Raw genomic sequence first — 25059 nt, forward strand, 5'->3', positions numbered from 1 at the left:
ATTTTTCAAAGGCAATCCCAGTTCAACAGTTTAAAATGCTGCTCCCTGGATTCAGGACCACTACCATGTGAATGTGCAAAACTACACACATAGCAATCATTAAACACCTCCCCTATTACCAAGTCCTGTTAGCTCTGCTCTCTATAGCTTAATGATCTCCAAATTTTACTACCACCCTGGTCCAAGGTGGTCCTCACTTGCTTCAACAACTGGCCCACCTGCATCTCCTTTCTTACACATGAGAACTATAACATTTCCCCTTGCATTAAACAGAGCCCTATGTGGTCTGTTGTTTTACCTGCTCAGGCTCATTTTGTAACACCCATGGGCTCCCTTAATAGCCACCTTCAAGCCTCATTAAGCACTCCACTCTTATCTAAATCAGGACACTTAAGACGGAAAGTAACTACAACTGTCACAAACCTGTATCTTTTCTAGGCCAAGGCCTCTGCATATGCCATTCCCAACTTTGCCTTGCAAAAATGATAACTGCCCTTAATCTCAACCTCTTTCTCAGGTTTCCTTGGGTCAACTCATGAATGAGACTTGTCTCACAAAGGCAGTTTCACATCTGTGATGATATTTCTGCCATTCAACTCTAAGCTTCCAAAGGGAGGGACTGTGTTTTGCTCACCCTTGTGTTCCCACCTCCTAGTACGTTACTGAAAAACTCAATAAATGTTTCAATGCCCAAAGACTATTTCTTTCCTACAAAATTGAGGTGGAGGGTAAAAAAAAAAAAAAAAAAAAATGCAGTGACAACGTAAAACACACCTGTGACCTAAAAACCAACTACTCTAGTTCACCAGGCCGAGGCACTGAAAGCAAGCACTTAGTTCTCCATAATTGGTAGCTGTGAATATCAATCTTAGCTGAGATTAAACCATTCTCAAGTTTCAGGGGTGGGGAGGATAGAAACCCTCCCTTTCTCTTTGATCTTTCAAAAGAATGCTATTTGCTGGCAGTTAATTACTTAATACACAAACCTCCAAGAAACACAAGGAAATATTTATTCATAGCCCCACTATTTTAAAGGTAGATTTATGGACAGTTCCAAAACAGTTATTTTAGTACCCCTCAGACTCCTGGGAATTTTAAATGATCCAAGCAACTCTTGTCAAGATTTCCTGTGATGGTTTTGAATTCATCAAGGACATCCTAAAAGAAAAAATAAAGCACTGAATTTGACATATATTCACGTGCATCAAACATTAAAAGCTTCATAATAAAACTCAGTATATCCTTCTGAATTGCATTTTGGACTCAGCTTTAAACGTCCACATAAAACCTGAGATTTGGCAAGTGTTGGAAATTTAGTTACTACACAAAGAAACACGTATTTTAAAATTCCAAAACTAAGCTGGGAACAGGCTTTCCTATTTGCCATTAACTTCACCTTCTTAACTACACGTTGCAGTACTAATTTAATACCCATTAAAGCACCCCAACCTAGAAGTTTGCATTACAAATAACTGTTTTAAGACAGCACTACAACACCATCATCCTACCTTAGGTCACCCTTGGTGCTCCAGGACAGAATTCAGCTAGCAGCAGGATATGCTTCAAGCATCCGTCTTTCACCTGAACAAAATGTAGTTAAAAACTGCTTAAGAGAAACTTTACGCTTAAGACTCAAGATCACACGTGTCAACTAATGTAAAAGCATAAACTGTTACTTGTGCAGCTCCTACGCCAAAGATACCAAATTCAAGGGCAGGAAAAGGCTGCAAAAGGGTTTAGTTTACGCCTTTTTTGACACCACATTCACTAGTTTCCAAAAGTGAACGGGCAACACAAAGGCTACAAGAAACCTACCCAAGGACTGCTCTATCTATGGCACAAAGTTGCTGACCCCATAATGTACTGTTCTGTGGATGAGCTCAAAGGTGATTAATACCAGCTGTAGATTTTCTTGTACAGTTCAAACCCGACTAGGTTAACAAGAACTGCAGTACAAAGCGTTTTAAGTGGTTAAAACCTTCAAAAGCTGGGATGCAACTGGTTCCTCCTTGCACTAAATGCAAACTCACCTGCGAAGCCGTTGCCGCTCACTCGCCAAGTTCTCTATCTTGAAACAAATATCGAGATCTAAACCTTAAACGGCACTTTACTCCTACGTAGACTTGATCTCAAATGGGATACTGTAGGCATACATGCAGTTACGGGGTGAGGCCTTTCTCTTTCACGAGAAATCTGTTTCTATTAAAAATTCCCTGACACACAGTACGTGTCCAATAAACTCAAATGCACTCAAGTCCACCTTCCACTTCCTGGAGTGGGAACGCAGCCTGGGGGCCGCGTTGGGGTCTTCTGAGGTCCACGGACAACGTGGCGAAGACCAGGCCGGGCCGCTTCCCTCCACGGACTCACGGCACGGGATCCTCGGGCCCGGCACAGCGGCGAAACATATCCCATCGCCCTCAGGGTGGCCGCGCGTCCCTGCTCAGCGCCTGGGCCCTTCGGAGACCGAGATACCCAGCGCCCCCCCAACCCCGCCATCCCGGAAAGCGCGAAACACCTCGCCTACCCCGGAGCGCAAAAGCAGAAAAGGCCGGGGGTTTCCTCCCACAATGCTTTTCTATGACTGGAAGGACCCACTGTCCGGGGAGCGCGGGGGGAACGGGCTGTACCACTGGCCGCTGCGCCCTCGCGAGACGCCGCAATGTGGCGCGAGGGCTAAGTGCCCAATGATTGGCCGTGGGGCGGGGCTCCAGGAGGAAAGAGGGCGAAGGGGCTTGGGGTCGCCGCCTCGTTTGTGCGTCGTGCGACCGGTGCTACCTCCCGGAAGGCTTTTTTCCCGTCAGGTTGTGCATTCACCTCCCTCTCTCCCAGGGTCGGGAGCATGTGGTCTGCTCTGAGCCACGGGTGTAACTCAGAGGACTTGAGACCTCGAGTTCTTTAGTCTCCAGCTGAGGAAGAGTAAGGCGTTTCCTTCAAAGACTATTTGTAGCGTACTTAGGAAGCTTCAGGCTCTGTCCTAAATGCCTGGGAGTCAAGTGTGAATGAGGACAGTGTTCCTGCCTTACGTTCTGGTTGGGCGAGAAAGGTACTAAACAGACAACATGGACACTGTAGGTCCAGACAGTGTGTTAAGTAGGGAAACAAAAGAAGGTAATGTGGTAGAGCAGCACTGTCCCATGGAAATACAGTGCGGACCACGAATTCATTTTAAATGTTCAAATTGTCACACACAAAAATAAATAAATAAATAAATAAATAAATAAATAAATAAAATAAATAAAAAGGAACAAATTAAACTAGTTTCCGTTGTAACTCAATATGTAATCAATATAAAATCATTAGTGATGAGTGATATATATTAGTGATATATTTTGCTTAAAAGTCTGGTGTATATTTTATACTTCCAGCGCATTTCAGTTGAGACTAGTCACATTTCCAGTGCTGAGAAGCAGGCCTTGGCCAGTGTGGCTGCAGGTGCCTGAGGAGTGCAGAGTGGCATAAGTCGCAGCGGAAGAGACAGGTAGGACCAAATCATATAAGGCTTTGTACTTGCGGTAGGAGTTGGGATTTTAGGCTGAAATTCTAGAGTTGATTAATTATTACCACAGAAGTGAAGCAGAGGTTGCTAAGTGGCTTTTTGCTTGATAACCATAACTCACTGAAGGGATAGAGACTGCAGTAAAACCTGCTGTGTGATAGCAAGGGGGTTTCCTTGCTCCTATAAGTCCTAGCGGAGACTTATCCAGAGACCACGTGCCAGCACCTTTCCTTGTTTCTTTGAATCTTCTGAAAAAGAGAGACGGAGAGAAAAGGAGAAAAAGAAAATTCAAGCTCACAGCCCAGTGGTCATTACATAAGTACTAGCCTGAATGGTAACATCAACTCAGACAATGGGGACATACAGAAGGAGTAATGTGTAATGATCACAAGAAAGGAAATAACTGAGACCTTCATTAGGAAGTCACTAACATCTGGGGGAGGGAAAGGTTGGGGAAGGAGGATACCTCTATAATTTCAAGACGTTGAAGGGAACAGTGTAGTGTTCATAACAAATCTCAAGCTTGCCTTCTTGCTAGGGGAAGTCAAGGAGAGAGGAGCTTCCCTTGAGCTGGAGCAGCCCCCGGACCTAGGTTTACATCCAGCTCTGACATTTGTTCTCTCAAGTAAATGACCACCTCTCTGAGCCCCAAGGTTCCTCATTTACAGGATAATAACTATACCCATGAACCACATGTTAGTTTAAAGAATTAAGAAAGGCTTGTGGAATCATCTAGCACTGCGTAATACATCATAACACCCAACAAATGACTCTTAGGAGCTTAGCTCTTCCTCTCATTTATCACCACCTCAGGTATGGAATCTTCTTGGGTTGAGTTCTTAAGGAAAGGACAAATATGCTTATGTTTGTCTTTTAATGGCTTGATATTTTTGCTCCTGCCTTCCTCTTTCCTATTGTCCCCTTTATATCTCTTTCCCAAACTCTGGATGGTTTCAAGAGTAGAAAGAGGGGAGGCATTTGTTCCAATTACCGGATTAGTGTTGTCAGGAAATCAGTTCTAAATTCTTCATCTTCCTGTCTGCTTCAACCTCACACAGCCTGATAAAGAAAATCTAATAATTAAGCCAAGGCCAGCAGCAAGGACACAAGAGAAATATAGAGGATGTTTTCTACCTAGTTTTCCCACCACCCTTGTTTGCTGGGGCTGACGCTTTATTATAAGGATGTACAAGCTACAGGTAACGATAGTGCAAACATGGAAGAAGCTGGGTTTCCTTGTGGGGTAGGCGGAATCATGGTCCACCAAATGTTCCACATCCTCCTCTCCTGAACCTGTGAATATGTGATTAATGTTAGGGACCATGAGATGAGATAAAAATCAAAGAAGAAGGCAGAGGAATTAGAGATGTGGCCGAAGAGAAGGCAGGAGAGGGACTCAACCTTCCATTGCTAGCTTTGAAACTGGAGGAAGATCTTTGAAGTCAAAGAATACAGTTTCAGCTCTAGAAGCTGGTAATGGCCCTCAGGTGACAGCAAGGACCAGGGACTTCATTTCTACAACTGCAGGAAACTGACTTCTGTCAACAACCTGAATGAGCATGGAAACAGGTTCCTTCCTGGAGTCTCCAGAAAAGAGCACGACCCTGCTAATTCCTTCATTTTAGCCAGTGAGGCTCATGCCAGATTTCTGTCGACAGAGGTGTGATAATAAATTTGTGTTGTTTTAAGCTGCTAAATTTGTGTTAATATGTTATGGCAGCAAAACAAACCAACCAACCAAACTCCCTGTAAGGGGCAGAGAGTGAAAAGTGAGCTGTTTTTCTTATCCCCCTCCTTGTCCCACTCCAATTTTTTCATCAGGAGCATAAGTACAGTTTTGCAGATGAACTATGCACATTTCATTCTAACCGTATGAGGTTGATGTTTGTTTATGGTGGGTGCTATAGATCCAAATTAATATCCAACAGATATTAAATAATTTGAATACTTTTTATAATTTAAAGTCATTTGTATATTTCTTTGGGTTTTCTTCTAAAAAATCACATCATCTGCAAAAGCTTTATCTCTTTCTCATTATTTTTTTTTTGAAGTATATTTTGAGAGAGAAAAAGAGTACATGAGCATGTGCACAAGTTGGGGAGGGCTAGAGAAAGAGGGAGAGAGAGAATCCCAAGCAGGCTCCACACTCAGCATGGAGCCTGATGTGGGGCTTGAACTCACGAACCTTGAAATGAGGACCTGAGGTGAAATCATGAGTCACATGCTCAACTGACTGAGCCACCTAGTGCTCCTATTTTTATTTTAAATGGTAAAATTATAATGGGTGGCTTGTTAACCCAAATCAATTTCCTAAAATATAACTAAAACATGGTAAGCAAACCTCCATTAAATAGCAAAGTATAGCATTAGGATGTAAATATTCATAACTTTGCTTCCTGAATCACTAAACAATATAGTTGTTAATAAATAGTTGCTTTGTCAGCAGTAACAGCCTCTCTTTCATTGTTACTACTTTTCTGCTTTTTTTTCTTCCTTCTCTATTAAGTTCTTTAACGCTTTGTCAACATTTTTGGTTCTTATTCTATAAAACCATGGGGAAAAGGGCAATATGAAATACGAGAGACACTGTGGGAATGTGACAGAGAATGATTCACAATAAGGATGATATTTTAATGCTTCTTTTATCACCAGTAGCATTTGTGATCCCCTTCTTTGATATTCAGTATGCTTTTGATTTGCTGACATGGTGTGGACATCTTACCAACGTTTGTAATGTAACTCAAGGCATTTCCTATACCTTTGTTGTTGTTGGTGGTGGTGGTGGTAAAAATGTATTGAGTTTTGGGGTGCTAAATAAAGCATTTCCTACATAAATATCAGTTGACATGTTAGTTTGAGAAATATATACGTTGTAGGTGTTGGAGAATTAAATACAGGAGGGAATTTACTGGGAAAACATCCATCAGGGAAATGTTTTGTGGAATATGCCTGTAATGGCTTTATAAATTTACTTGGAGAAATTTTCCTCTTCTCCAAAAAATTTAATATAATGTCAGGATTAACTTTTTAAAGTGTTTATTTATTTATATTTTGGGGGGGGGGAGAGAGAGAGAAAGAGAGAGAGAAAGCACACACTCTAGCAGGGGAGGGGCAGAGAGAAGGAGAGTGAATCCCAAACAGGTTCCACGCTGTCAGTGCAGAGGCAGATATGGGGCTTAATCTCATGAACCTGGACATCATGACCTGAGCTGAAATTAAGAGTCAGATGTTCAACTGACTGAGCCACCCAGATATACCCAGAATTAATTTTTTTTAATTTTAAAAATAAAAAAAAAAATCTGATTCTGTGCCGGAATCAGATGCTTAATGACTGAGCCACCCAGGTGCCTTAAACATAAGCCACAGACTTTTAAGACTATCTGGGCCTAGTATTTTCTTTATGGGAAAAATTTTAACTACTGATTGAATTTCTTTAATGGTTATAGGACCATTCAGGTTTTTTCTTCTTTAGTCATGTTTGGAATGACTTCCAAACATCTTTCCTAGGAAAATGTCTCTTTTCAAGTTTGTTAGCAGGAAGTTGTTCATTGTTCTGAGTTTTTTCCCTCACACCAACCGATTCTTTGATTGTTTGACACCAACTGGGTGTCTAATTCACTTAAACTCTGATACTAATTCCCTTGAGTTAGCATCAGACCCTACAGGTTAAGAGCTTACTCCTGCAAGACTGCCCTCATTTCATTTGCCAGCTGCAATGGGATGGTCAGGCTACTCACACTTTTGCCCAACCAAAAATTTGGGGGTTAACATGACCCTTCCCCCACCTCAGGTTTGGTAATTCACTACAAGGACTCACATACTCAGGAAAACACTTTGCTTACTATTACCAGTGTATTATAGAGGCTACAACTCAGAAACAGCCAAATGGAAGAGATGCATAAGGCAAAGTATAGTGTGAGGAGGAGCATGAGCTTCTATGCCTTCCCTGGCTATGCCACATTCCCAGCACTTGGATGTATTAACCAACCAAGAATCTCCCTGTCTAGTAGGAGTTTTTATGGAGGTTCCATTACACAGGAATGATTGGTTAAATCACTGGCTGTTGGTGATTGAACAAAATCTCTAACCCCTCACACTTTTCCCAAGATGGGGGTTAGATGGGTAGAGCTGAAAATTCCATCTCTGTAGTCACATGGTTGATTCCTCTGGCAAGAAGTTCCACTCCTGAAGCTACCAAGGGAGACTACCAAGAGTCACCTTAATGATATAAACATAACTGGAAGGGGCCTGTCCTGAATAATAAAAGATACTTCTGTCATTCAGAAAATCCAAAGGTTTTAGGAGCTCTGTGCCAAGAACCAGGGACAAAGACCAAAAATAGATTTATCATACCTTATTATATTATCTGATTTTCTTTTTATTTTACTTTTAACTAATTTTATTGAGATATAATTGATATATGACATTGTATTAGTTACAAGTATACAACATAGTGATTTGACATGTGTGTATGTTGTAAAATGATCACCACAGTAAGTTTAGTGAACATCTATCACCACATAGTTGCAATTTTTTCTTGTTCACTTTTATGATTTACTCTCTTAGCAACTTTTACATGTACGGTACAGTATTGTTAACTATTGTCACCATGCTGTACATCCCATCCTCAGGACTTTTTTATCTTAGAACTGGAAGTTTGTACCTTTTGACTACCTTCATCCAATTTGCCTACTCCCTTCACCCCCATCCATGCCCTTCCTCTGGCAACTACCAATCTGTTCTCTGTATCTATAAATTCAGTTCTTTTTGAATATTCCACATATAAGTGAGAACATACAGAATTTGTAGTTCTCTGACTTATTTTACTTAGTGTAATATCCTTAAGGTCTATCCACCCATATTATTGCAAGTAGCAGAATTTCCTACTTTTTTAATGGCTGATCACACACACACACATATGGATAAAGCAAACACATATGTTGTTTTAGATATAAAATTTGCTTTATCTATTTCTTCATGGATGGGCAATTAGGTTTTTTCCATGTCTTGGCTATTGCAAATATTCAAGATGATAATTTCGTTTTCTTTGGATAAATACCCCAAAGAGAAATTGCTGGGTCGTATGGTAATTCTATTTTTAATTTTTTGAGGAAACTCAGTATTGTTTTCCATAGTGCCTGCACCAATTACATTCCCACCAACAGTGCACAAGGGGTCTCTGTTCTCCACATCCTTACAAACACTTGTTATTTCTTGTCTTTTTGATAATATCCATTTTAACAGGTGTGAAGTGGCATCTCATTGTGGTTTTGACATTACATTTCTTTGATTATTAGTAACATTACATTTTGACATTACATTTCTTTGATTATTAGTGATGTTGAACATTTTTTCGTGTCTTTTGACCATCTGTATGTCTTTGGAAAATGTCTGTTCAAATCTTCTGCCCATTTTTAAATTGGATTGTTTTTTTGCTATTGAGTTGTAGGAGTTCCTTGTATAGTTTGGATATTAGCCCCTTATCAGATTTGCACACATTTTCTCCTATTCTGTAGGTTGCCTTTACATTTTGTTGTTTTCTTTGCTCTACAGAAGCTTTTTAGTTTGAGGTAATTCTTATGTGTTTATTTTTGCTTTTGTTGCTTTTGCTTTTGTTATCAAATAAAAAAAAAATCATTGCCAAGATTGATGTCAAGGAGCCTACTGTCCGTCTGTGTTTTCTCTTAGGAGCTTTATGGTTTCAGGTGTTATGTTCAAGTCCTTCATTCATTATGAGTTGATTTTTGTATGTGGTATAAGATAGTAGTCCAGTTTCATTCTTTTGCATGTTGTTTTCCAGTTTTCCTGTCACTGTTTGTTGAAGACTGTCCTTTCCCCATTGTATAGTTTTGGTTCCTCTGCCATATATTAATTGGCCTTACATGGGTTTATTTCTGGGCTCTCTGTTCTGTTCTATTGATCTATATGTCTGTTTTTATGCTAATATTGTACTATTTTGATTACTATAGCTTTGTAATAGAGTTTAGAGACAGGAAGTGTGATGCTTCCAGATTGTTTTTTCTCAAGATTGCTTTGGCTATTTGGAATCTTCTGTGGTTTCATACAAATTTTAGGGTCATTTGTTCTATTTCTATGAAAACTACCTTTGGAGGTTTGTTTTTTTTTTTCATGCTTATTTATTTTGAGAGAGAGAGAGTGTGTGGGTATGAGCACAGGGGAAGAGAGGAGAGAGAGAATCCCAAGCAGACTCAGTGCTATCAGCACAGAGCCTGACAGGGGGATCAATCCCATGAACCGCGAGGTAATGACCTGAGCTGAAATCAAGAGTTGGACACTTAACTGACTAAGCCACCCAGGCACTCTGCCACTGGAGTTTTGATAGGGATTGCATTGAATCTGTAGATCACTTTGGGTGTTAGGGACCTTTTAGCAATGTTAATTCTTCTAATCCATGAGCACTGAATATCTTTCCATTTATTTATGTCTTCTTCAATTTCCTTTATCAGTGGCATATAGTTTTCATTGTATAGGTCTTTTACCTCATTGATTAAATTTATTCCTAGGTATTTTATTTTTTTTGATGCAGTTGTAAATGTGATTGTTTTCTTAATTTCTCTTTCTGCCCTTTTTGTGTATAGAAACACAACTGATTTTTGTATAATGATTTTGTATCCTGCAGCTTTACTGAATTCATTTAAGTTTTTTGATGGTCTTTAGGTTTTTCTGTATATAATATGTCATCTGGAATTAGAGACAGTTTTACTTCTTCTGTTCTCATTTGGATGCTTGTTTTTCCCTTTTTCTTGCCTAATAAATCTAGCTTGACTTCCACTATTTGGATGAATAAAAGTGGCAAGAGTGGGTGTCATAGTCCTTTTCCAAGAGAAAAGTCTTCAGTTTTTCACTGTTGAGTATGATGTTAGCTATGGGCTTGTCATATGTGGCATATATGGCATAAGGCATCACTGTGTTGAGATATGTTCCCTCTATAGCCACTTTGAGAGTTTTATCATGAATGGATGCTAAATTCTGTCAAATGCTTTTTCTGCATCTTTTGAGATGATCATATGATTTTTATCCTTCACTTTATTAATGTGGTATATCATATTGATTGATTTGCAGATATTGAGCCATCCTCACATCCCTAAAATAAATCCCACCCGATCATGGTGTATGATCCTTTTAATGTACTGTTGAATTCAGTTTGCTAATTTTTTTTTTTTAAGGATTTTTACATGTATGTTCATCAGGGATATTAGCTGGTAATTTTCTTTCTTATAGTGTCCTTATCTGGTTTTGGTACCAAGGAAATCTGGCCTCATAAAATGAGTTTGGGAGAGCTCCTTTATTTTCTGTTTTTTGGAAGAGTCTAAGAAGGATTTATATTAATTCTTCATTTTTAAAAAATTTTTATTTTGAGAGACAGAGAACATGTGAGCAGGGGAGGGGTAGAGAGAGGGAGAGAGATTGAATCCCAAGCAGGCTTGATAATGTCTGTGAAGAGCCTAAACCATGAAATCATGACCTAAGCCAAAACCAAGAGTTGGATGCTTAACTGACTGAGCCACCCAGGTGCCCCTTAATTCTTCTTTAAATGTTTGGTAGAATTCACCAGTAAAGCCATCTGACCCTGAACTTTTGTTTGTTAAGAGGTTTTTGTTTACTAATTCAATCTCTTTGTTATTGGTCTGTTCAGATTTTATTTCTTCATGATTCAGTCTTGGTAGGTAGTATGTTCCTAGGAATTTATTCATTTCTTCTAGGTTGTCCAATTTGCTAGCGTATAATTGTTCATAGTAGTCTTGTATGATCCTTTGTATTTCTGTTTAGTAGTTATGCCACCATTTCCTCTTTAATTTCTAATTTTATTTGCATCTTCTTTCTTTTTTTCTTAGTGAATCTAGCTAAAGATTTACCTACTTTATTTATATTTTCAGAGAATTAACATTTAGTTCCATTGATCTTTTCTATTGTCTTTTTAATCTCCATTTCACTTATTTTGGCTATGATCTTTATGACCTTCCTTCTGGTAAGTTTGGGCTTCATTTGTTCTTTTTTAGTTCCTTAAGGTATAAAGTTAGATTGTTTGTTTGAGATCTTTTTCATTTTTTACTATAGACACTTATTGCTGTGAACTTCACTCTAACAATTGTTTTCTGCTGAATCCCTTCAGTCTTGGTTGTTATATTTCCTTTTTCATTTGTCTGAAGATATTTTTTATTTATCTTTTAGTTTCTTCTTTGATCATTGTTATTCAGTAACATGTTTAATTTCTACGTATTTGTGAATTCTCCAGTTTTCTTCTTATAATTGATTTCTAGTTTTATACCATGGGAATTGGAAAAGATGCTTGATATGATTTTAGTCTTCTAAATTTATTAAAACTTGTTTTGTAGCCTGACATATGATTGATCTATTCTGGAGAATTAGAATGTTCCACATTTGCTCAAGATGAATATTCTACTGCTTTTTGATGGAATGGTTCTGTAAATGTCTATTAAATCCCTCTGGTATAATGTGTGGTTTAAGTCCAATGTTTCCTTATTGATTTTCTGTCTGGATTATCTACCCATTGATGAAAATGAAGTGTTGAAGTCCCCTACTATTACTGTATTGCTGTCTATTACCCCCTTTAGTTCTGTAAGTATTTGTTTTGTATATCTTGGTTCTCCTATGTTGGGTCCATAAATATTTACAATTGCCATATCCTCTTCTTGGATTCACCATTTTATCATCATGTAATGACCTTCTTTGTCTCTTATTAGTCTTTGTCTTAAAGTTTGTTTTGTCTAATATAAGTATAGCTACCCATGCTTTCTTTTCTTCCCCAGGTTGGGGAATATCTTTTTCTATTCCTTCACTTTCAGTCTATGTGTGTCCTTAAAGCTGAAGTAAGTCTTTTGTAGGCAGCATATAGTTGGGTCTTATTTTATTTTATTTTATTCCATTCCATTCCATTTTTAAGTAATCTCTACACACAACATGGGGCTTGAACTTACAACCCTGAGATCAAGAATTGCATGCTCTACCAACTGAGACAGCCAGGTGCCCCAGGTCTTATATTTTTTTACTACATTGAACTACTCTTGTTCTTTTGACTAGAGAATTTAGTCCAGTAATGTTTAAAGTAAATATTGATACGTATGGACTTATTGCCAGTTTGTTAATTGTTTTCTCACTGTTTTGTAATTCTTTTGTTCTTGTTTTCTTCCTTTGTGATTTGATACTTTTCTATAATGATATATTTAGATTCCTTTCTGTGTATCTTTTGTGTGTTTACTATAGGCTTTTGCTTTGTGGTTACCATGAAGCTTACATCAAACATTCTAGAGTTATAATAGTCTATTTTAAGCTGATAACAATTAAATTTAAATGCATTCAAAAGCTTTACATTTTTATTTCCCCTCTCATGTTTTATATTTTTAATGTCATAATTTGTCTTTTTACATGTGTATCCATTAGCAAATTATTGTAGTTACAGTTACATTTACTACTTTTGTCTTTTAACTTCATGCTAGATTTATAAATGATTAACCCACCACCATTACATTAGGTTATTCTGAACTTAACTATGTTTTTACCTTTTCTTGTGAGATTTATACTTTCAGATATTTTCCTGTTGTTAATTAGAGCCCTTTCATGTCAGCTTAAAGAAATCACCTTAACATTTCTTATAAGGCCAGTGGGGTGGTGCTGGACTTCTTAAGCTCTTGCTTGTCTAGATAACTTTTTATCTCTCCTTCAGTTCTGAAGGACAACTTTGCCAGGTAGAGTATTCTTGATTGGCAGTTTTTTCTTTAAGCACTTTGAATATATTGTGCCACTCCTTGCTGGCCTGCAAAGTTTCTGCTGATAGTCTAATGGGGGTTCCCTTGTATATAACAAATTGTTTTTCTCTTGGTGCTTCTAAAATTCTCTTCTTACTTTCTACTTTTGATACTTAAATTATGCATCCTGGTGTAGGTCTTCTTGGGTTTATTTTATTGGAACTCTCTAGGATTCCTGGTTCTGAATGTCTTTTTTCTTCCCCAGGTTAGGGAGGTTTTCAGTCATTGTTTCTTCAAGTAAGTTTTCCACCTCTTTCTCCTCTTTCTGGATCCCCTATCATGCAAATATTGGCCTGCTTGATAGTGTCCCAACAGTCCCTTAAGCTATCTTTTTTTCTTTTTTCTTTTGCTCTTCTGATTGGATGAATTCCACTATTCTATCTTTGAGTAACTGATCCTTTTTCCACTGCAACCAGTCTGCTATTGAACCCCTCTATTGAATTTTTCAGCTTAGATTTTGTATTTCTTAGCTCTGTGGTTTCTGTATGGTACTTTGTTATATTTTCTATCCCTTTGTTAAAATTCTTACTTTATTCATGCATTGTTCTCCTGGCCTCAGTGAGTATCTTTATGACCATTATTTGAACTCTTTGTTAGGTTGATCACTTATTTTTGTTTCATTAAGTCTTATTCTGATGTTTTGTTCTTTCATTTGGAACATATTCCTCTATTTCTTCATTTTTCCTCTCAGTGATGATTTCTATGCCTTAGATAAAATAGCCACATTTCCTAGTCTTGATGGACTTGTTCTCATGTGGAAGAAGAACCATATCATTCAACCTTGCCCTAGCTATTGGTTGTCTCTTAAGTCTTTGTGATTGCCTAAGCAGTCTTTTTTGTTCTTGGTGGCTTCCAGTATTGAAAGTGTGTCAAGATCTGTCAGTGTCCCAAAGGGGAGGATCTCAGTCAACACCTAGATTCAGGCTCATTGGAAGCTTAACTTCCAGGCAGCAGCTTTTAAAATATCAAATATGCCTCTTTCAGGGGAAGACTGGGAGATGGGCATTTCTGTCTATGGCCTCAGCACTGTGTCCTGAGGGGATAAGTGGCCAAGAACTATTTCTCTGTTTGTTACAGTTTTGTGGGAGGGACCTGAAAATGTAAGCCACACTGGCCACTAGAGCCAGGTGATGAAAGGGCATCTTTTGGATGGCAGCCACAAAAACTGGGTCCCCAGATGTATACACAAGCTCCTTTCCTGGAAATATTGGCAATCTGGCATGAGGCAGCAAGAGAGCACAAAGGTGGTACCCACCAGCTCCCTGGTCTCTGGAGGGTATTGTAGTCAGCCCTTTGTTGTGCACTAAATTAGAGGCCCACTGTGCAGGCTATAGGTATTAAGATGTGTAGATAGACCTCTTTCACAGAAAGCCTGGTCATGTTTAAGCTGGACCCTAAGGAGTTTGCTGTGGTAAGTCCTTGTAAGCACTTTAAGAACTGTCTCTTAGTTTGCTATAGCCTTGTTGGTCTCATGGATGCAAGCCCCATTAACTTTCAAAATCTGGCATTTTGGTCACCCATTTCTTAGGTGGAAGTGCAAGGCTTGAAGTTGGAAGTTCCCTCCGGGTTGTGTGTTGCTGTGCCAGAGGTGGGGTTTATGGTGAGATTGTTTATTAGCTTCTTCTGCCGGGTTTTATGTGAGTCTTTTCTCATTTACCCAATGTGTGGGAGCCACTCAGATAGTTTCTGGCTCTTTTTCAGAGATACTTGGTCTGTATGTATCTGTAGATTTGGTGTGTCCATAGGAGGAGGTGAGGTCAAGAGCCTCTTATATGAGAATATTACTCAGTGATTAAAAAGAATAAAATATTGCCATTTGCAACAACATGGATGGAACTAGAGTGTATTGTGCTAAGTGAAATAAATTAGTCAGAGAAAGACAAATATCATATGACTTCACTCATGTGGAATTTAAGATATGAAACAGATAAACATAAAGGAAGGGAAGCAAAAGTAATAAAAACAGGGAGGGAGACAAACCATAAGAGACTCTTTGATACAGAGAACAAACAAGGTTGCTGGAGGGGTTTTGGGTTGGGGGACAGGCCCAGTGGGCAAGGGGCATTAAGGAGGACACCTGTTGGGATGAGCACTGGATGTTATATGTAAGTAATGAATCACTAAATTCTATTCCTGAAATCATTATTACACTATATGTTAACTAACTTGGATATAAATTAAAAAAAAAAAAGCCTCTTCTATTGCCATCTTGAACCAGATCCAAACATTGAGTTGCTAATATCAATTATTAGAAATTTTTCTAGGATTTTTCTTTGGTTCTTTCTCAAAGATGTATTTGTGGTATCTTTTGTTCCTTTGTTATGTACCCTCTTTTATTTCTTGAAATATACTAAACATACTCATCTGATATCCTATAGGTAAAAAATTTGTATAGTCTAACTCTGTTTCAACTCACTGTCCCTTGTCTATTTTCTCCTAGGTTGTTTTTTTTTTTTTTTTTTTTTTTAAGTTGTGGTATCCATTTGGGTCTGTTCCTCTCGAAAGGGTTATGTTTGGTATTGCTGGGTACTTGGGACACTGCTAACCCATGAACACTCTCAGACTATCCTATCCACTGCACATAAGATAGGATGTACCCTATTCTATATGAGCAGAGACTGGTGTTAGTAATTTTCAAGGGAAACTTTTCCCCTCATTTTATCCTTCTTCATAATACTTAGGCTTATTGTCTCTACTGGTTGTCTCTATAGTGTTATTCCCCCTCTCCTCACCTAATTCACTTACCAAGGATGTTGCCTTTCATGGGACACAACCTTACACACAGGTCATACATGGAAAGTTCTGTTTCCCACTTCACTCAGGCCTCATGTCTTATCTCCTGACTCCCATATGGCTCTAGGAAGCCTAAACTCTAAGCCACCCGGAGAGAGGTCCCAAGCAAATGCCAGCTCCAGAACTTGCTTTGTATTCAAGTTGTCTTTTATTTGTGGCCTCTGAGGACTTCCCCTATTTTTTAACCAACTCAACCATTAATTTAGAATGATATTTAAAAATATTTTATCCAGCACTTTTAATTATTCTGAATTAGGGGGTTTTCCTGCATATCTCTCCTGCCATATTTGCAGGCACAAAACACCTTTTGAGTTTCTTCATCAATTTGCTCCTTGAAAAATCATCCAGCTTAAGAACATCAGAAAGGCTTATCACTAAGGCTGCTTATTCTACTAATAACCTATGTGTAAAGGTAATAATTCTTCCCAAAATAATTTATAATTTAGAGAAATTCTCACCAAGTCTCTTTCTTAAAGTAACTTGGTCAAATTCTTTGTGAACCTAACAAAGTTATTCTCAAGTTCATTTGGAATAAGAAATTGATGAGAATAGCCATATCAGTTTAGAAAAAGAATAGTAATGGTAGAGGACTAACTCCTTCTTTAATATTAAATGTTAAACATACTCTATTTTTTAGAAATTTTTTAATGTTTGTTTTTGAGAGAGAGAGAGGTAGATACAGAGCATGAGCAGGGGAGGGGCAGAGAGAGAGGGAGACACAGAATCCGAAGCAGGTTCCAGGCTCAGAGTTGCCAGCACAGAGCCTAACACGGGGCTTAAACCCACGAACTGCTAAGATTATGACTTGAGCCCAAGTCAGGGCATAACCGACTGAGCCACCCAGGCACCCCAAATATTCAACATATTCTAATTCTATTCTAATATTAATATTAAGACATATTTTAAACTTTATAAGATAATTAAATCTGTATGGTAATGGCACAAGTACTCATCTATCAGTGGAATGGAAGATATAACAATTCTGAGTATATGTTAAGTCTTGATATGTCTTAAAGCAAACTTCCCAAATCAGCAGAGAAAGGTGGGTTTAACCCACACATGTTGCTGGCAAGAGTGACTTGTCATGTTGAAAAAAAAAAAGTTTTACTTGATGTAAAGCAAAATAAGGCCTATGTAGTTTACAGAATTAAATGGGAAAAAATGTTAAAAGAGCTATGTAAAAATACTTGCTTGATTATAGACAGTACTGAATAAACTTGAAAATCAATGGCTTGGAAGGTGGCAAGAAACTGGTTACAATGAATGATGAGGTAGTAGAGCGATTTATCTTACTTTTTGATCATGAGAAAGTATTACCTTTCAAAATAATAAATAAAATTTATTTTAAAAACAAAACCATTGGAGGGAGTAAGAAAATAATTGATAATCTTAATTTGGCAAAATTTAAAATTTCTTTGTCTTTAATAATTAAAGAGAAATTCCATGTATCATATTGGCCAAATTCTTATAATAAATATAATCATAACAAATACAATCCTTAATAATTAAATCATTCATGTTAATCCATGTGAATGCTGAGAACCTAGTAGAATCAAAGGCAAAAAGAGAGATTTTACAAAAGAGAAACGTGAATTCTAAAACATACCAAGAAGTGTCAAAACCTTAAGGAATTCAGTGAAAAATATTTTTGTAACCCTACTGATTTGTAATAATACTATTTGACCCCTAAATTTACAATTTACAATTTGTTTTTCTGATATTTATGTTGACTTTTTTTTTTCTAAAAACTAGGCCTGTTTGTGTTTATAGAGGCCTTGTTTCTTTAATTTTGTACTTATTTTGGGAAAGCGATTGGGCTTAAATGTTTTTCTTAACAGATTTTTCACTGTGAATGTACTAATCATTAATGCTTAATGTGTTCGTATATAAATGGTGTGTTTGAGTAAGATGTCGTTTGTCTCTAACCTGGTTAACAAAGATTTCTGTAAAATTTTCTCTGCACCATTTTATAGAAAGTACTGACTTGTCAATGATGGTGATACTGCAAACTGAATGGTAAATGAATGCTAATTTAAAAAATTCCTTTATGGGTCTGTTTTAGTATAAGCAGGATACCACCAGGTGGCAGTACAAGCAAAGGACAAAATCTTCACTGTAATTTATAGTTACACTTTAACTGGAATGAAATGAGTAATTGAATATCCATATTTGAGTAGAATCACCCCATCTTCCTAGGTGTTTTTAAACCTTGTTTTATACTATTTTTTTAGAGGTTAGGTTTTGTTTTTTGTTTTGTTTTGTTTTTGTTTTTAATCTGGTCAAGTTGTACAGGAAAGACCTGTTTTAATATGTTACTTTGAGTAACCCAAAAGAACATCTTATGGCTTCCAGTCCAGACGAGACTGACACATCTTTAAGTGGTAAGATTACCTATGCCACAGAACTGTATGTCCTAAGCCAGTCAGGAGAGTAAAGCCAGTGCTTTAGTCAGGAGCCAGCCTGCCAGAAAATATACGTGGCAATTGGGGTTGAATTATTCATAGATGCTTCTTTTGTGGGTTAGACAGCTCAATCTGTCTAAGTATTTTTTTAAGTCAGGTATGACTTGATTGCAGTGCTTAGTCACATATCTGGAAATAAATAGTTGCTAGATAAAAATAAGATTTTTTATTTTTGTAACTAAATATATATATGGCATGTGTTTCATGTCCATATATTTCCAAGGGTATTTTTAGAGACATCTGTTTCCATATCAGTAACTTTGCTCTTTCATGGTGCTAGAGTCTTTCTTTGGGGAGCAGATAGAAGCGTTGGAGGATGTTCTGTAAGACAGGCGCTCCTCAGGTACATGGAATAGCTCAAACAGCTCAAAACCCAAAGCCTGGCTTTCTAATGAGTGGCTTTAGTTATATTAGTGTTAATATTTGTTTTAGCCACTGAAAGAGAATTTCCAGCTGCTCCATTAGAGATATGAAGTCTTTCAGCTGAGTAAATTAAATCCTTTGTACTGAGGCAACTTGAAAGTGAGCATCCATGGATGTGGGGGGATCTGTGAGAAACCATAGAGAGCCCAAAAAGGCCTAAAAGACAGAAGTTTGAGGATTCTTATCCTTCAAACGTTCAAAAGGAGAAGAAGTGATTTCAGTAAATTATAATAACAAATGTCGTATCAATTCTGTAAGATAAAATAAATGATTGGTGAAACAGCATCATTTATTCACGAGAAGCCAGACTAGGTTTAACACCCATCACAGCAAACTTTCCTTTTTAAACAAAGTGTCCAGACCTCCAGAGCTGGGAAGGGTGGAAAACCTAGAAATCTGATTTGAGCAACACACTTGACAGTGTGGTGTTGACAGAAAGGTGTTGTCTCTCAACACACCTTTGGCTGAAGTGCGGTATAAGTGTCATTATGTATATTGATAATTGATTAACTACCAAGGTGGTGCTGTTTAATAGATTGATGTCAAGTGGAGGGATGTTTCTAGGGATGTCCTTGGCCTTTATTCTTTAATACTTTTTATTAGTGATTTGGATGAAGATGTTGAAAGCATTCTTACAAAATTTGAGATGATATGAAGTTAAAGAGAATAAATTAAGTGGTCAAATAGAGTTCTAAAATCTTAGGCTAGTTGAACTTGGTGAGTGCTAGAAGAGTGATTTTAAGGAGAATATATATAAAAAAAAAATAAGAGGATCTATGTAAAGGCCACTACTTGAGTCCTAAAATCAACAGCATATATACAGGGTAAGTCATATCTTAGCTGTAGCACATCTAGAAAAGACTTAAGGGAGTGTAGTTGGCAGTGAATATAGTATAAATAAGCTGTGTACCATGACTGTCAGTAAATACTAATTTAGGTTTTATTTAAAAAAATGTGGCATGGCAAAGGAGAGAGGAGATGTTCCCTCTTCTACTGGCTGGACCACCCTCTCTTCGATTTTGGGTGCTGTACCTCAAGTGGAGCATTGCTAGGCTAGGGACTGTTCAGGAAGGAGACAAGCAAGATGATAAGAGCTGCAAACACTGTTATGAAGGGCATGGCTGAAGAAACTGAGTATTAGAAAATACTACATCAGAAGATGGAGTAACACTGGCTTCACATATTTGGAAGTCTGCATGTGAAAGAGGGATTAAACTTGTTCTGTGTTCAAATTAAAATCGAGGGGGTAAAGACCTTAGACAGTTTTGCGTTTTATGTAATGACCCTCTGATGGTTGCAAGCAACCCCAGATAGGTACAGACTATTTCAAAAGATGGTGACTTCTCCATTATTAGAGTATTCAAGCATGGAAATGTCTTAGCAACTGATAGATAGTTGAATGAATTTAAAAGTCCCTTCCAATTCTGTGTTTATGGTTATTTTCTTAACCCATTATTAAGCTAAAAAAAAATCCTTAAGAAAAGGCATATTTGAGGGATGCCTGGGTGGCTCAGTCAATTAAGTGTCCCACTCTTGATTTCAGCTCAGGTTATGATCTCACGGCTCATGAGATTGAGCCCCCATTGGGGTCTGTGCCAAAAGCACAGAGCCTGCTTGGATTCTCTCTCTTCCTCTCTCTCTGCCTCTCCCTTGCCCACATGCCTGCTCTCGCTCTCTCTGTCTCTCAAAACAAATAAACATTTTAAAAAGAGAAAAGGTACCTTTGAACATTTCTCAATATTAATTTATCTCATTAATTCTAATATATGTTTTTTTTTTCTTCTCCATGTCTTTAGTTAGCAGAGGCAGTATCAGATTTAAAATGTGACCTTTATTCCTGTTGTCTCAAAGATATGGTCAAAGCCCCAATGCCAAGATAAACATAATAGGTACCAAGTGCTTCCAAATTCTAAATCGATTACCTAAATGGGTCATGTCAAATGATTGGGTAACCAGTTCTGCCTGTATTTAGCCCATTGCTTACCTCTGAGGTTAGAGTTGAAGAGTTGGTGATGAGGGCTATTTGAGAGACTCATTAGTGTGCCGTAAGATACCCATCTCCCCATGGGGAACTTCTGGGAGAGCTTGACATGTGTGCCTTGGAATTTGGGAGACTCAAGGACAGTGATACTCACTAAGAGAGACTGGCTGAAGTTACACATACCTGGCAGTAGCTCAAAAGAGAGAGAGAGCTTTGGTAGAAACAATCTTCTCCACCATGAAAGGGGTGTAGCAAAGGTGTGTGTTTCCCCTAGACCAGAAGTGGGGTTATTTTTAAGGGCAAGAAAGGTAGAGTAACCTAACCCCACAGGCCTGCATCTTAGGAAGATAGCTCAGGGGAGCCAATTTAAATTCAATAAGATGTTGGAATTTTGATAGTAAACAAGAGACTTTTAACATACGTAAGATTATTCTTGCAACTTAAAGGGATAGGGAGAGCTATTAGACCTTCCATTCAAGGGTTTAGAAAAGGAGTCCAGAAAGCAGGTTTGAAGAGACAGTGTAGAAAAGAATAAAGCTGCCTTCTGCTTGCATCCTGTGCAGACCAACCTAATAAATAGATAGTGGGAATGCCAGAGCCGTGGATTCTAGTTGTGGGCTTTCACCAAATAGCAGTGTTCATAGGTTCAAGTCACCCCACCTCTTTGGGTCCCAAGTTTCTTCACTTGTAGATGATCTCCTGCTTTGTTTTAGCTATGTAGTTCTTTTTCAATTTCACTTCACAATCAAGATACACAATATATGTCTTCTATACGTATAAAAAATTTAGTATTTATAAATATTTATACCCAGAACTTCTTTCAGAAAAAAAATTTCATTAGCTGATCTCCATTTTCTTTCAGCATACTGATTGTGTTTTGTGCCTAGATATAGTGTTAAGGTTATCTTCTGCATTTCTCTAGTAGTTTTCCTCTGCTAAACTTTATATAGATAAGCTTTAGTAAGATATGGCATTTTGAGCACATATATTTTAAGAGTTTTACCCATATTAATTCTGCTGATTCAGTCTACATGTGGTTTTTACATTTTATAGCTGGAAAGTCACAGGCAAACTAAATTGAAGGAGATAAAAGGAATGTCAATTAAATACAATTAAATATTAAAGAACTCCCCAGAACTCTTGGAATTCATGAGATAGTTCTGCATGTTCTTACTCATTGTGCAACAAAAAATAGACTTAGTTTGTCTTGAATGTTAAGTCTCTTCATAATAAAACTGCTCTGTAAGGTAAGGTAATGTAACTATCTATAAATTCCCGTCAGAGTATCTGACATGCCCTGGAAAGGGTTGGCACAACTAAATCATTGCTTTAACTAGTTTAGTTATTTAAAATTATACAGTAAGGTGTGTATTTCAGTTCAAATGAAAATGAGCCACTGATTAGAATATCATAAAATAGACAAAATGAGAAGGCAACATTTATCTTAATCTGCTCAGTTCTTTGCTGGAATTCCTCATTTCTGGGTTGACCTCTTGAACAATAGCAATAATTTGTTATAAATTAGATCGTGTACTTATTAGCTTTGAATTTTAAAGACATTCAGTCTTTGTAATGATACTGAATGGAGGATTCCTGAAGTATAGCACAATACATGGATTGCATATTTATATATACAGCAGCATCTATGTCATACATTGAACTAGAACAGCGCAGCAAAAGCAAAAACTGTGGCACCCGTGACTCCAAAGCCTATAACTTGAGATATCTTTGCTATTTTCACCCAATTTGGATTTAAATGATCTCTAAGTTTTCTTCTATCTCCACAATCCTATGATTTAGTTCACAAGAGACATCATCTTTAAAGCTTAGGTGTAAATTCAGCCATGGCAGCTTAAGGCTCTAAAATCTCAGTATCCAGAACACCAAAAACCTTGTTAGAATGCAATGAGAATAAGAGTAAGAGAATGGAAAGTCAAGTGTAATACAATGCCTTTCCTTAAAAATACATGTACATTAGTTTAATTTCTCTTATGTTCCCGGGGCTGCTCCACATCATGGTGGTTAAGAGACTTATAAGGAGTGTTTACAGAGAAAGAAGTAAACAAAGAGCACTGAATTCTGTTTCTGAGGGCAGGTTATTTTCTTCCTTACACAGCTATAGACTCCAAGTCCACAGATGTAGGCCAGTGGTAATAAGAGGCAACTGTACATGTCATGAATTAGAGGGTGGCAGCAGCACATCTTATCATTCCAGGCTTCTGGCAGTATTATTTTTGCAACTCAGCACATTTCCTCTTTTTTCCTACTCTTTTAGTGCAGTCTCTACTGCTTCTCTTTACACAAGGATCTACATAAGACCTAATGGGGTCAGAGAACCTCTTCCCCTGGCCATTGTGATTGGTTAAGATATGACTCATGACCCAAGCTAGGCCAATGAGAGCCCTTGTCTGAGACTTTCCTATAGTGGAAAACTGCTTTTGCTTTTAAGTTCCTGGAGCTGGATGAGTAGCTGAGGCTGGCTAATTTTATCATTCTGTAGAGCAGGCCTTCTGCAATTGTCAGAATGAGGCCTACACTGAGAGAGACAAAGAAGAGAGGAAAGAAATGGTGATGTTGTTTGAGGTCTGGCTCTAGTTATGTATGATGTTAGCTCTAATAAACCACTCCTTTTTTGTTTAATGTAAGTTGATTTGGATTTCTGTCATTTGTACCCTGCCTGATACAGATTTCAAACAGAAATATTAGAAAACACCGTCTTTTGGAATGTTACTTCATAAACCTAAAAATACAGATGATTTTGGTATGATAATAAAAATAACTGCAATTTATGAAACATCTACCAGGTGCTAAGCATGGCATGGAGTACATGATGTGTTTTGTGTTATTTTTATTTAACCTTCACAACAACCTATATTGTATATGTATCAGTTAGCTATTGCTGGGTAGCTAATTGTCCCAAAACTTACTAGCCTGAAACAATAAGACTTTAGTTAACCATGTCTGTGGCTTGGTTGGGTGATTCTTCTGGTTTAGAACAGGCTCAGCTGATCTTAAACAGGCTTACTCATGCATCTTCAGTAAGTTGGCAGATTTCTGGGAACTGAGTGGTTTGGGATGACCTCATTCATAGGTCTGGAGTTTGGTGGTCTTCTCAGCTGGGCCCCATAGGAGTGACTGGACTTATGTCTCCAGCAGGCTAGCCTGGGCTTGTTAACATGCATGTCATAGGGTTCCAGGAGAGTGAGTGAAGGCAGGAAGTCCTCTCAAGGCTCAGGTGAGGTACTGGCATCTTGCTACCTCTCCTGCATCCTATGGACCAAAGTACAAGGTTACCCTCATTCAGGGAATGAGGTAATAGTCTCCACTTTAAAAAAAAATTTTTTTTAATGTTTATTTATTTTTGAGAGAGAGAGAGTACAAGCAAGAGAAGGGAGATACAGAAGAGGGAGATACAGAATCTGAAGCAGGCTCCAGGCTCTGAGCTGTCAGCACAGAGCCTGATGTGGGGCTCAAACCCACAAACCATGAGATCATGACCTGAGCTCAAGTCGGATGTTTAACCGACTGAGCCACTTAGGTACCCCCCAAATCTCTACTTTTAGTGGGAGGAGCTGAAAGTCAAAGGGAATGGATATAAGGAGGCATGAAAAAATGGTAGCACAACTACTTTACTAAAAAAGGTATTGGGTGCATATACTTCAAAAGTTAAGAAATTTATTCAAGGTCATATGGCTAGTAAGTAGCAGAGAGAGGATTTGAGCCTTAATCTTCTGACTGAAAATCTCACTCTTTCAGCGTTTTTCTATTCTTGCTGATTGATCTATGTAGTCCAGATATCACAACTTAATTAGTTTCTGAAGTCCTTTTCTTAGATCACTTTTGAATGACTTATCAGTTATTATGAACAGTTTCTTTATTATAATAAAGGTATTAATTTTCTGTGAATAGGTTATTCTTGAGCCACTCTTATGAGTATTTTCATTCATATTTATAGCCACAATAAAGTTCATATTTTCATTCTTGTATCATGGCTATGATTCGAAATACCAGATGTTATTTTGGGAGAATAGGTAAAATAACTTGGAGTATCTTTTAAAATTTTAAACAATATTTAGATGTAGTGAGGAAACAATGTGTTCAGGCATATGGGAA

The 25059-nt window shown here is 37.7% G+C and overlaps 2 long non-coding RNA genes and 1 other non-coding gene across 3 annotated transcripts in view; 1 reads left to right on the forward strand and 2 right to left on the reverse strand.

The window, feature by feature from the left end:
* Nucleotides 1-987: 987 nt before the first annotated feature.
* LOC144616441 (uncharacterized) lies at nt 988-2559 on the reverse strand. Its single transcript, XR_013555826.2, has 3 exons — nt 2031-2559; nt 1509-1581; nt 988-1158 (listed from the first exon to the last, which is right to left on the reverse strand). It is a non-coding gene; the product is annotated as an uncharacterized LOC144616441 (long non-coding RNA).
* Nucleotides 1668-1802, reverse strand: LOC132682608 (small nucleolar RNA SNORA13). Its single transcript, XR_009611780.1, has one exon. It is a non-coding gene; the product is annotated as a small nucleolar RNA SNORA13 (small nucleolar RNA).
* Nucleotides 2560-2722: 163 nt separating the features above from the next.
* The window catches only part of LOC132681090 (uncharacterized), a 47957-nt gene continuing 25620 nt past the window's right edge, over nt 2723-25059 (forward strand). The window contains exons 1-2 of the long non-coding RNA XR_009610834.3: nt 2723-2919; nt 3369-3481. This is a non-coding gene — a long non-coding RNA (uncharacterized LOC132681090). The remainder of the gene's footprint in view (nt 2920-3368; nt 3482-25059) is intronic.

Source organism: Panthera onca, chromosome A1 (assembly GCF_046562875.1).
Source record: "Panthera onca isolate mPanOnc1 chromosome A1, mPanOnc1 haplotype 2, whole genome shotgun sequence".
Classification (NCBI taxonomy): domain Eukaryota; kingdom Metazoa; phylum Chordata; class Mammalia; order Carnivora; family Felidae; genus Panthera; species Panthera onca.